The sequence below is a fragment of the Rhinatrema bivittatum genome, chromosome 8, assembly GCF_901001135.1.
Source record: "Rhinatrema bivittatum chromosome 8, aRhiBiv1.1, whole genome shotgun sequence".
In the NCBI taxonomy this organism is placed as follows: domain Eukaryota; kingdom Metazoa; phylum Chordata; class Amphibia; order Gymnophiona; family Rhinatrematidae; genus Rhinatrema; species Rhinatrema bivittatum.
The window spans coordinates 224,351,187-224,365,106 of NC_042622.1; positions in this window are offsets into that span (position 1 = coordinate 224,351,187).

Genomic DNA, 13,920 nt, shown 5'->3' on the forward strand with positions numbered 1-13,920 from the left:
GTTGCCATCCCTGGGGCTGATTAACAGGAAAAGGTCCGTCTCGTGGGATCTGCCAGATACTTATGACTTGGACTGAGTGTAGAAATGTGCGGATTGGACGCACATTTTTTTTATTGCATGTGAAGTGAATAACTAATAGCCTCATCGACATGCGTTTTCATGTGATGAGTGCTATTAAGTTTTCCCGGTGCGTTGGACGTGCATGTGGAGCCGCTAATCCTCTTATAGCATAAGGGGCTGTGAACCGCGCCTCCAAAACACGCGTCCAACCGCGGGTAAACCGAGCGCACTGTATTGCATCAGCCCCTAGGTACTTAAAATGCTGAAGCAAAATATCTGCAAATTCCTTCTAGCAGCCATATCAGCGGATGGGAACCACCGATGCAGATGTTGGAGCTGGTTTAATGAGCCTTGCCGTGTACAGCAGGAGGGGGTGAAGGCCCTGGAAATTAATTAGCGTGTGGACTTTAAAACAGCGATGGGGGAGACTGCCGTGACATTTGACTCATCTCTGCACCTTTCGTTGTTCATTTCCTGCACCAGCAGGCAAGTACCTGGGGGGGACGATGAAGGGGGGCTATTTTTCCTTCTGACGTCTGCAGAGCAGAGGAACTCTTATTATCTGGATGCTGACAGCGAGCTATCATGGACTCCTGTGATGTGTTCATAGGTCTCTTATGGGAGTTTCGTGCAGTGGAGTTCACCGATGGGGCAATGCGTAAAGCCATTTGGAGCAAGAGAGCAGGATGCCGGTCTCTTCCACCCCACATACGTATGGTGAACAGAAGCCGTGTGATTCGAGCGTGGAGGATTTGGGGAGCCTTACCCCATGCTAGGCTTAAAGAGCTGCGGCTTGGCAGCTATAGCAGGCATGCAGCGTTTCCCTGGTTAAGGAGATCAGCCACTTGAGCTGCCTGTTTGGTCGAAACAACATTTTAAGCTGGACAAAGAGCCAAACCTGCTTGGTTAAGGGCCGGATCCAGCCCATCCTTGTGGGCTCTCGGAGGTACTCAAGCTGTACTTTTCTCCCCCTCCTCCTACGATACCCCCTTCCGAAGCGCGGGGAAAGCCCCTGTTCTCAGTGGAGCTTTGCCGGGGATGTAAAACAGCAGAGAATCCCTTTGAAAATGGGGGCCGGCCTACTCCTCGGTGGCTGCCATCTCTTCCAGTCTGACCGTAAGGGACGTCAGGCAGAAGGACGGGAAGCTACGGTGACCTGGTTCCCTGCAGCGCTAAGGCTTGCCGAGTGACCTCGCCGGACAATGAAAGATGGGACTGATGTGCTGGCCGGCCGGTGAAAAATTAATTCAGAACATAACACAGCCCGAGCTTCCAAACCTCCTGTCACAGGGCAGCAGCTGAGCCTCTAACTGTACAGATGATATGTACCGGAACATTTATTTGTACCTATTTAAATGTTTATTTATTTATTTATTTGAGTTTTTCTATACCGGCATTCACGGAGGTTCGTATCATGTCGGTTTACATAAAACAAGGGGTGAGAAATACATTATAAACGTGCATAAATATAACATGAGAGTATACATTTACAAATAATTTACAAATAATAACAAGTTATAACAAGTGCGCAGAAAAATCAGTTACAATAAAACAAGGATGGTTCTAACTGGGAGAAGAAGAAGAGGATGATAGAAGTTTAACAAGAAGTAGAACGTGCAATGTTTGGTATGTCTGTATCAGTTTAATGGGTGATAATCCGTCTTTCTGTATTTGGTGGAAGAGCATCAGTCAGAGTCAAATGTAATTAATTGCCTAACTAAGAAGCTGAAGGCAATGATCATCACCTAAGTTGTACACATCAAAATATACAATAAAAACAGCAAGCATTACAAGAATTTAAGTAGCATTATGGCGCAGTCATGAAATCGGGAAATGCCAACCGATGACTGGCGGTCACATGGCCATCACAGCAAAACGCAACGCAGATTTCAATAACCCCAAGCAGGAAGGCCAGAGGGTGCCTTCCCCCCCCCCCCCCCCCCCCCCCCCCCCCCCGCCAATAGCAAGGGCTCTCCGGGAGGCTGAGTGCTTTGGAGGCGCTGGGTGGCGCCTGTCACGCGGGCTCCTTTTCCAAACAGAGGTCACATTGAATCCTTCTCTGGTTCTTTAATTCATGTTGGCAAAAACAGAAGATGCCAGCCAGGCGTCACCCCTTCACATCTGTTCGTAGCTCCCTCCCTGCATTACTCGTGGACAATTTGTTTATGGGGCTATATAAAGAAGGGAGGCATGGTAGTTGTTAGAGGAGTCCGCAACGTCAGCTGCCATTCTGGGTAAATCCTCTTCCTGTAACACCGTCTGTTGCTGTTACAACAAAAACAAGAATAGCAATAAGGGGAGGGGGGGATGGGGAGCTGAGCAGGGCCATCGGGGTCAGAGATTCAGTGAGTAAAAGGGGGGGACGCACCTTCTCGCTGGCTGAATAAACCAGGCAGGGGGTGAAGCCTCTCCCTCTCACTGCTTCAGGGGCTGCTGCTGCCTGCTCTGCTTAACCTCACCGATACAGGAAAGTGCGCTCCGGCGCTATTTTTACCCCTTATACAGTAAGGGGTAATAGCGCTTGGAAAACGCGTGGCCAAACCCCCCCCCCCCCCCGAAACTAATAGCGCCTGCAACATGCAAATGCATGTTAATGAGCCTATTAGTCATTCCCGCGTGATACAGAAAGCAAAATGTGCAGCCAAGCCGCACATTTTAATTTCGTCCGGCACCAGGAAAGTGCACAGAAAAGCAGAGAAAACTGCTTTTCTGTGCACCCTCCTACTTAATATCATAGCGAGATTAAGTCGGAGGCCCCCAAAAATTAAAAAAAATTAATTAAAAATCTGCCCGCCGCCCACGGGTCGGAAGACGGACGCTTAATTTTGCCGGCGTCCGTTTTCCGAACCCATGGCTCTCGGCGGGCTCGAGAACCGACGCCGGTAAAAATTGAGCGTTGGCTGTCAGACCCGCTGACAGCCGCCTCCTTTTACCGCGGGGCCCTCATTTGCATGCGGACCGATACTGAATCGCTGCGCCCAGGACACTGGCCTGTGCGCGCCGTCGGGAGAGCGGGCGCTGGCCGGCTCTCCAGCGCTTCTTTCTGTATCGGCCCGCTGGTGAGAGACCTGCCCCAGTTAAGGTGATTTCAGCCCTTCCCAGCATGGCCTACTGGAACCCCCCCCCCCCCCCCCTCTTAGGCTTTCCTGCCTGGCCTGGTAATACAGCCCAGCAAGACTGTCTAAGCTTGCTGTGACCAGGGCCAGCGGACTAGGCCTGGGCCTAGTCTGCCAACTATTAAGGGACACGAGCCACGTGGGGCCGGGAGATTGCCAAATCTCCTCTCCTTTTTGGCGCCACCGCTCGCAGCCTCACGTGGCTGGCGCACCCTAATGGGGGTGGCGATGTGACTGGTGGAGGGGGTTGGCGCGACCAGATGGGGTGATGCGACCGGGGGGGGGGGGGGGGGGGGGGGGGGCGCAAGGCAGAAGGTGCCTAGAGCACCTAAGAGGAGGCCCTGGCTGTGACTCCTCTTAAAGGAGCACTCATCCCTTTGCTGTAGTCAGTAGTCACTGCCGGTCTGTGCCAGGGTGTGTTACAGGAGCACTCGGCCTTCTTACGTCATCTTTGATCTATGGCAGGACAAAGTTGTAAACTCGATGGAGAAGGATCTGTCTCGAACACTACACGTATCCGTACAGCGCTGTGTACACCTAGTAACGCTGAGAAAATGTTAAGAAGTATCAGTAGGATTTTTTTTACGGGAACACTGCAGCCTACCCCCCGTGTAGTCCCTGCTTTTTTTTTTTACGGCAGGGACTCAGACCCTTATACTCTGACTCTGCTCTTTAACGTTTCGAGGAAAAATTCACCTCTGACTCCTGGCTTCCTTTTGGAAAGTGCTGGTGACACACACCGCCCATCACCTCTGAGAGTTGTTGCTGTTGCTGGACCAGCCTTACCCTTGCGAAATGGACGCAGGGCCTTTCCTTTCTGGGAAAGCCAGCTGCTCCGGGCTTAATCTCCATGTCTGAATTCCATTTGCATGAGCAAAAAGATGCAGCGTTAATACAATGAAATCTAATCTCCGCATCAGCCCGCTCCCCTCCGGGGAGGCCAGGCACGGTGCAGTGAGAGGAGCGGTCTCTATACTAAGTTATTCCAATTACATGACATCTGCCCTGAGGGAGGTCAGGCAGAGCAGTGAGAGAAGAGGGGGGTCTCTTATACCAAAATATTGCATAAGCTGTACCCCCCATGGGAGGCCAGGCAGCATGGTGAGAGCAGCAGCCTTATCTGCTGAGTTATTGCAATTACAGAAAATCTGTCCCAAAGGAGGCTGGGCAGTGCAGCGGGAGGAGGGGGGTCTCTAAACCAAGATATTACAATTAGATAACATCTACTCCATCTTTGTCCTTCTGTGCCCTCCCATCCATGGGCATTGATTTGCTAAAATGTTGTGGGTGACCGTGCCCACCGGATGTGTACCCCTGGAGCTGAAAGCAGACAAGTTGTGAAAGCAACTGTCCCAGCTCCCAATCGCCGGCAGCGAGTCACAAGAGCCTTCTGCTCTCTGCACTTAAAATCAGAAGTTGTTCTGGCCAAGGGCACCGGTAATCCCACACACCATTGCCTGGTCTACCAGGGCGTCATGTGTGGACCACATGAATCCTACGAGCGGCTGCTGGAAGAGTCCAAGAAAACCATGGCCGTAGGGAACCAGCTCTGTCTGTATCGTAAGCTCCACGGATTGATGGAAAGTTGTTCACGGTGCACAGCGTGATGAAGTCATAAAGCAAGAACGGTAGAGGGGCAAGTTGCTGTTTTGCGAGAGATCTGTGATGCTTTCCTTCGCAGCGCTTCATCGTGTTCAAGACGGAGAGCCGTCAAGTTTGGTAGGCTGAGGGATGTCCGGGGAGATTTCTGGTTAAACTGTAGAATCCTCCTGAGCCTCGCGGGAGCTGCAGGAGCCGAGATGTTCTCTTTATCCCAGCTCTGTATCCTGGTGCATTTATTTTCCTTTTAATTATTTTTGGATGTGGCCGACGCCTTTCCGTTGGTATCTCAAGACAAGTTGCATTCAGGCACAGCAGGCATTTCCCCGGCCCTAGAGGGTTTACAATCCAAGGGGCCACAGTGTAATCAGCGCTGCGACAAGGCCGGGCGCCGAAAGTCAGCACACGGTTTCATGATGCAAGAGCTAGACAAGGGGCTTAACTCGCGGTGCAGTAAGCAAAAGGCACGCTAATGCAGCAGGAGTGAAAGATGGGTGCAAACACGCAAATGTGCCCACTCAGCACAGGCTGATCACACATTTTAACTGGCGGGGGGGGGGGGGGAGTTTTCTCGGACAGGATTTACACACACAAAACATTTATGCTACTTTTGTGCGCATAAAAATGCTCTCGCCACAGAAACCGTATTTTGTGCACATAAGTTATATTTGTATGTGCAGAAAACACATTTTGTGTGTGCAAAGCCTGTCTTATGAGCGTAAACCCCCCAACTATAGGTCCTGGCACCAAAACTCCTGCCCCTGTCCATAGACTAACGGTGACCCTGGAAACTTTTCTCCACCTCCGACTAAGAGCTAAATTTCCAGCACTAAGAAAACTTGAGCTAAGCCAACGCACGTCTCTGCACTGAGAGGTAATAGCTAATGCCTTCATTAGTATGGGATTTCCATGCCAAGGCACTAAGCAATGGGCACAGCTTTATACGCGCATTTTTTTGTGTGCAGAAACTCTTTGCTGCATCGGGAGTAAAGTTTGAACATAAATAAATGGGCACCTTATATTACATTGGCCCTTTGTGATCTTATAATCTTGCTCATTGGTCAGAAACAGCATCAGCTGTTTTAACTTTCTTTACTGAGCCGATGCTGTGGGCACATGACTTACCGGTGGAGTGATATTTCTCAAAGCCATTTCCAAGATGGCCTCCATTTCAGACTTGCTTTCTTGGGCCTGCACGGGGATTTTTTTGTTGGTGCAATGTCATTCTGGGACACTCGATCTTTATCGCCACAGAAGCTGGTCTTGACTGGGCCTTTACTGAGTCTTAACGGGTCTTTCTAGGTCCTGGCACGTTTGTATTAGGCCAACAGAAGAATCATCCAAAGACGTTGGTGACCACGTTGATCCCTACAAGACTGAAGGACGGAAGCCTTTACTCCCCTTCCCTGTTTTTCTTTGCCCATTCCCAGGCTTGCTGCACTGCTTCCCCTCCCTAGACTGGGGAATGGGATGCTATTGCCTGACATTCTAATAGCTGTGGAGCTCCCAGCAACCCCTACCTAGAACAGCAACAGCGAAGGGTCATCCCACTGCTGCCCTCGGGGTCTGACCCCTTTAAAAATAGTAACTCACAGGCTAGGTCTGAAGAAAAAAACAGCAACCGAACAAAACCTCATCCCTCCCAGCCAGCTGGGGTGCAGCACAGAAGGGTTCGCCGAGATCAGGCTCAGCAGATTTACAGCAATCCAGGCCAACGAAGGGTGCGGCTCCAACAGACTTCATCCTTTCAACGCCCTTTAAAGATGCTGCACCATCCGCTCGGCTCCCTAGGACTGTGCGTGCAACTGCCTGAGCCAGCCGTTCAGCATGAGAAGGGAGACCCATGGAGAGCAGCCCCCACCCTTTCCTGTGCCCCGGAAATGAAACGCAAGTAACGTGTCGCCATTAACGGGCACGAGGGGTTTCGGAGAGGTGCACGTCAATAAATGCCCTTACTGTGAGAGTGTGGCCACCGGTGGATGTGGTGTATTTGGATTTTCAGCAGGCGTTCGACAAAGTCCCGCATGAGAGGTTTCTAGGAAAACTAAACAGAGGCGATGACCTTTTGTGGATTGCAAGCTGGGTAAAGACAGGAAACAGAGAGTAGGGTCTGTTTTTGCAGAGGAAAAAGGTAAACAGTGGAGCGCCTTAGGGATCTATACTTGGACCGGTGCTTTTCAATATATTTATAAATGATCTGGAAAGGGGTAAAACGAGTGAGGTGATCACATTTGTGGATGACACAAAATTATGCAGAGTAGTTAAATCTCAAGCGGATTGTGATGAATTGCATGAGGTCCTTGTGAGACTGGAAGGATTGGGTGTCCAAATGGCAGATGAAATTTAATGTGGACAAGTGCAAGATGTTGCATATAGGGAAAAATAACCCATGCTATAGTTCTATCTTAGGAGTTACCACCCAGGAAAGAGAGTGGATGACACATTGAAATCGTCGGCTCCGTGTGCAGTGGCGATCAAAAAAGCAAACAGAATGTTAGGAATTATTAAGAAGGGAATGGTGAATAAAATGGTGGATGCCATAATGACTCTGTATGGCTCCATGGTGAGACTGCACCTTGAATACTGAGTGCAGTTCTGGTCACCACATCTCATAAAGGATATAGCTGCACTGGAGAAAGTACAGAGAAGAGTGACCAAAATGACAAGGGGCATGGAACGGCTGCCCTATGAGGAAAGGCTAAAGAAGTTAAAGCTGTTTAGTTTGGAGAAGAGACAGAATGAGGGGGGATATGATAGAAGACTTGAACAAGTTAATGTAAATCGGTTATTTACTCTCTCAGATAATAGAAGGACCAGGGGGCACTCCATGAAGTTAGTAAGTAGCTCATTTAAAACAAATCAAAGAAAATTATTTTTCACTCATTGTATAGCTAAGCTCTGGAATTCATTGGCAGAGGATTTGGTTACAGCAGGTAATGTAACTGGGTTTAAAAAAGATTTGGATGAGTTCCTAGGAGAAAAATCTATAAACTGCTATTACATAATTAATAAGCAATAGTCGCTTGTGATTTATCTAATGTTTAGGTACTTGCTAGGTACATGTGACTTGGATTGGCCACTGTTGGAAACAGGATGCTGGGCTTGATGGACCCTTGGTCTGAACCTGTATGGCATATCTTATGTTCTTATGTACAATCCCAAGAACTGCAATATAGCATAGTACTCAATTTTATATTATTAAAACTATTTTGTTTAAAGAAATATGCAGCTGAGATCCAAGCTATTTAGAGGTGTGTTGAGAGAGCCTTGCTTTTGTAATGCCTGTTGTTAAGTATGCTGGGATTTGTAGTCCTATGGAGAAAAGCTGGGATGTGTGTACACACACACACACATAGACATCCACATATCCCAGAATGCTTGGAAAAGGACATTTAGGAAAGCAGGGCCTGCTCTGAGGTCTGCAGGTACCTTAGTAGTGGATAGGCTGCTTTGAGATATATCTATCTCCTTCTCTGCACATGGAACCAGTAGTCTGTGACACATGTTGCTTATAACTCATTACACATTAATTTGTAAATTGTAATTACATTGCTAAAAAAAAGAGAGGCTTGTGCATGGAACAGGCAGTGCTGGCTCCTCATCTGGCCTCTGTTGTTACTTTTTTCAGTTCCTGCAGTAGATGTAATTGTCTTGGTCATTTTCATGCCAACATAAATATTAATTTAAAAGAAAACTCCATAACCATTCCTGGGTAAATCTGTCTCAACAGCAGTGCTGTCTTCTGATCAGCAGATGGGAGCGAGAGGGGGCACAGGAGAGAGTGGCAGTGGCGGGTTCCCCTCAGACAAGGGGTGGGCTGCAGCACTGCTGGAACAGAGAAGGGAGCCGATCCAGCTACATGCTGAGTTAGCACAGGGGGGGATGGCAGCACTGCCTGCCGGTGCTGTGAGCCGGGACGATGGGTGACGCAGTGGGTTGGTGCGCCATGTTAAGTTCAGTGTGCTCACAGGGAGTGGCACGGTGTGTTCATGTAACCGTGTGCTGCCGGCACAGTGGGTGGCGGATCGTGGCAGAAATCTGCACTAGCAGCATCACTTAACCCATTTGTGACAACTGATGGCCCCTTTGTTTCACACTTCCCAGGCAGGGCCGGCGGGACCAGGCGGCAGCCTAGGGCGGCGTCAGCGGGCGGGGGTGCCGGCGATGTACGCAAAGGGCGCCATTTTCAAAATACGAAAGAAGAAGGGAGCGACAGCAGTCATGGAGCACTCGCTAGGGGAGGGAGAGAAAGAGGGAAAACTATAAGGGGGGGGGGGGGGTGATTATAACTCTATATATCTACCACTGTCAGAGTGCACATTCAACTCAGGGTGGGTGTTACATCGGTCTGCCTAGGGCGCTACCGGCCCTTGCACCGGCCCTGCGCCCAGGGCGTGCACGTTATGTTCTGTGCTATCACGCTGCACATTTGTTATCGCTCAGCCAGCAAGGACACAATGCAAGGCTGAGGACGGCCCAGACTCCCCCCTCCCCATGCACACATACAGAGAGAGAGAGAGAGGAGACCCAGGCGTGCACACACAGATGCAAACACCGACACAGACAGTCGTGGATGCACAGATACATATACACTCACACCTGCAATCACCCTTCCCCTCCCCTCCTCCGCAGCCCTGCAGAAGCAATACTGTGGTGCCTGCAGCCCCCCCGAGGCAGCCGTATTCCCTGTACAGGCGGAGATCCCCGGTACAGACGTTAAACGCAGTGTCAAGTCTCATATTAAAATGCATTAGTTCCCCATCTCCTCATCTCCCCGGGGATGGCAACATACTCGGCGCATTTCCATTACCCTTCCCAGCTGTGAAAGAGCAAAAAAAAAAAAAAGCAGCAAAAATGCTTAAGCAGGCACTTCTCTCTCTTTCTCTTTATATATATATATATATATATATATATATACGGTGAAAATGAATTGCCACAAAGCAGCCAATCCGGTGGCCAGCGTGGAAACGAGAAGGTGGCCTCAGTACAGCTGCAGAGGAACGGGACCCTCACATCCAGAAGCTGTAACCGGTCCTGAGACCACCCTCTCGCTTCTCACGGGGCCGCTGCTCGTCGGCACACCTCTCCCCGGCAGCCTCAGAGCTCGGCCCCAGAAGTCACCGCAAGCTGCTGCCACCCCCACGTTCCTCGAGCAGCCGGCCAGGTGCTGGGTGGGGAGCCCGCAGGCCTCTCTTTTATTTCCCAGTGGCTCCACTGCATTTTCTCTTCCTGATGCTTCTTGTTCCCCAGTCCTTATTCCCCGCTGCAAACCTCTACTAACACCAAGCCCACCTTCCCCCCATTCCCTCCCCCGCCATTCTGTCACCTGCATTAATGTCCTAATGCTCATGAACTGTCAAGTTGTCTTCCTCTCACCCAGCCATCTCCGCTCTCCCTGAGAGCATCTCATCCTTGTCGCTGTCGTCCACACCTCTGCCTCTCTTCAACCTATCCTCCCGCGCTTCCTCCTCGGCCACTGATATCAGTCCCAGTCCTGGCCCTCCAAGGCAACTTTCACCCCATCGCTGCATGTCGAGCCATTGCCCCTCCAGTCTCATCACTATTCCCCCTTCTCCCTCCCTGTTTTTTTTTTTCCTCTTCTCATGTTCGCTGGGGAATGCCCTGCTCTGTTTCCAAGAAGCTGGGCCTGTATTCATGACCCCTCTCTCTCTCTCTCATACTCTTCATCTCTTTTCTCCCATACGCCTCACCCGGTAGGGCCGCGGTGGTGGTGGTGTTGGATTGCTGCTTTCAACCCCTGCTTCCACCTCAATCCCACTCTCATTCCATCCGCCTGTGCACCCCCACTACCTCTCCAGGTAGCTGTCATTTATCGACACCCCCCCCCCCTCCCCCCGATAAATCCCCCTCCTCTTTTCTCGCTGACTTTGATTCCCGGTTCTCCTTCTTCCTTGACCCATCTTCCCCCTTCCCTTATTCCTGGTGTCTTTAATCTCCATGTTGACGACCCTTCTGACTCTTCTTATCCTCCTCATTTGATCTCCGACTTTGCTCTGCCACCTCTACTCGTGAGCAGGGCCACTGCCACTGCCACGGCCTAGTCCTTTCCTCCAGCTGCGGTCTCTCAGACTTCTCCACGGTGCGGCAGTTTCTACCATAAGCTGGGAAGACTGGATGGGCCATTCGGTCTTTATCTGCCATCAACACGATGTTACAATAAGTTCCTGCTCAGTAGAGCTTACAATCTAACCAAGACAAGCATACAGGCTAAAGGAGACTTTTTTTCCTCTTATGTTTTTGTGCAGTGCTGCCCAGGTCAGTCGGCACCACAGAAGTGTTAAGAAGTAGCAGTAGTCGTCAGCGGCTGCGTTGTTGGCCGTTCATTTCATCGGGGCAGCAGCAGTGGCCACAGACAGATGGACAAAAATGAAGGAACTACTTGTGGAGGCAGCCAGGATCCTGGGCCCTGCCAGCAGGGACACTGCTTCCCCCAGGGCCCGGCCAGCTCAGCTTCGTTTTCCTGGGAATGAACGTCAAAAACGCTCTGCAAAACCCCGCAGAAAACAGTTTGCAGCCTGTTTGAGCTGCTACACAATGAACCGGCAAGGTTAGCATCACCTTCTAATCTATTATTTTCAGTCACTTTGACTGATGGCACTAATTAACTCCTAATCACTCTTGTTAAAAGCAATAAAGAATGACCAAAGTGTGTAGGGGTGGACAGATGGAGGTTTTGTGGGTCCCAGGCTCTGCTTCCTAGGGCTCCTGAGGTACTTGGATCAGAAATGCCTTCTGTGTGCATGGGCTCAGCCTGCCGCACCCACCGACCAGAGGGAGGCGCTGGCATATTTAACCCCTTCCTTTAGCCGCCACGCACAAGTTTCTCTTTTCTCTCCATCCTGCCTTCCTCTCTTCCATTCTCTCTCCCTCAGTTCAGTTTTGCTTTACTGGCATCGGTGCAGGCTGAGTCAAAGGTTTGGACTCTTAGTGCACTGTATGGCCTCCGAGAGCTTTTCTCTTTAGGCGGGAAACAGGAGCAGGCTGATGGTTCCCCAAGGCAATGGCTTCACTTTGATTTCTCCTTAGGAGTGTGTTGGGGGGGCGAGAAGGCCTAATGATTTGAGCAGGTGCATTTTGTTCTGAACTAGAAAATCTTTGCAGCTTGTTTTTAGGAATTTTTCAGTCCGGGAGGTAGAAGAACAGAATATACTGCTGAGAAAACGCAACGTACACACACTGCCAGGGCACAGAAACTAGAAAGACAATCTTCGAAGAACTGGGCCATTTTCTAGTGCTTCCTGTAGGTTCAGCCGTGCCCTTAGCATTTATTTTAATAATGCTTTGTTCCCAGATCACTCCAGGGAGTGGAATCCTGATGACAAACCTACTGAGTTTTAAAGGAATTCCCTTATATGCAGCTATCTTCAGGGAAGCAGAAAACACACTAAGCTGGTCGCATTCCCCTCCTGGAGCCTCCTTCCTCTATCCCCATTCCTCTCCCTCTCAGATTCAGATAATAGTGCAATACAGTGCACTCAGCCGAGCGCACTGCGTAACCCGCACTCCGACGCGGGCTAAATAGGCGCTAATCCACCCCCTAATGCAATAGGGGGGGTTAGCGCCTATTTAACCCACGTCGAACACGGAGTGAATGAAATAGCGCTCATCACATGCAAATGCATGTAAATGAGCCTATTATTCATTCACTCCGCATGCAAAAAAATAAATGTGCAAAAAAATAAAAACTGCTTTTCTGTACTTCCTTTTTTAAGTAAAAAAACCCCAAAAACTCAACAGACCGCAGGTTTGCATAACCTGTTGTCTGCCAGTAATGAAAACGGACACCGCAACCCTAGCGCCTCCTTGCTAGCGCGACCCCCTAATTTAGATATCGCATGGCGCCCCCCTTGCGGGAGCCATGCACGCATTAGGAAAGCGGGTGCTGACTTTTCAGCCCCCGCTTTCCGCGAAAATATATTGCATCGGCCCCAGTATTAGCAGGACAATTTTACATGTTGCGGAAGTAGCAAACAGCAGGATGAAAATAATCCCCTGTGGCCCCCTGAGCTTCTGTGTCCCCCATCTTCTATTCCCTCCACGCCCCGAGCCTCCTCGCCCTGTCTCCTGCCCCCACACCCCCATCCTCCTCGCACGAGACCCATTAGCCCAGCACAGCAGACAAATGAATTAATGATAAGAGAAGCACTGAAGCCATCTCCTCAGTAACAGGAGAGTTTCATCCTTTGATGTCACCCTGAGTGGGAGCTGGAAGATCAGGGAGAAGGGCGAAGCTGCTTACCTTTGCTTAAGCTGTTCTCCAAGGACCAGCAGGATAAGCATCTTCACGAGTGGGTGAGGCCATTCAATGGCGCTGACTTGCCGCTTGTTATCCTGCAGGCCTCACAGCACCTGTTACAGGTAAGCAACTGCGCTCCCTCTGAAGACCAAGCAGGATGAGTCGGCCACACCAGTAGGAAGCCCTAGCCTTTCAGCAAAAAAGGGGATAAGAACAGAGCACCAACAGCTGGGGTGACATTTTTATGGGCAAAACCCATTTGGTTTGTTTTTTTAAAGAAAGACAACCCGAAATAATAAAAAAAAAACCAGCCTCTCAGTGAGGTGCAGTTGTACTCTACCCGGAGGACAGAGCGATCACATCTACTGTCAGCAGTTACTATTTACAATAGTTAGGACGGACAACAGCGCATGTTGTGTTCTGTTCTGTTAATTTACATTTGTAGACTGCCTTCCATGGTCCAAAGCACTATACAAAGAAAAAATAGTACAATAATAACGAACATACATCAGTACATCATTAATATGTGGCAGCCTTGCAATACTCTTAAATGAGAGTCAGCCTGACGGGTGATGCAGTAAGACGCGCGCTCAAACCGGGCACTCGTTTTTCCTAACTCGCGTGCAGCCACATCCCCCCGCGTGCCCGATGCGGTATTTAAATGAGAGGGAAGTCGGGGCGGTGTAATAAAATTGCGCGCTAAGGGAGAATTGTGCATTTCTGGCACTTGGAAGGAGTTTATTGCATCGAGCGCCTACAATTGCAGCGGGCGCGCCATAAGAGCATGCGTTTTGATTGCGCTCCTTTTGGGTTATTTTACTGCGGTGCTGATTTTAATGCTGAAGTTTATTGTATCAGGCGCCCATTGCTACGGGTGTCTAAATTGTG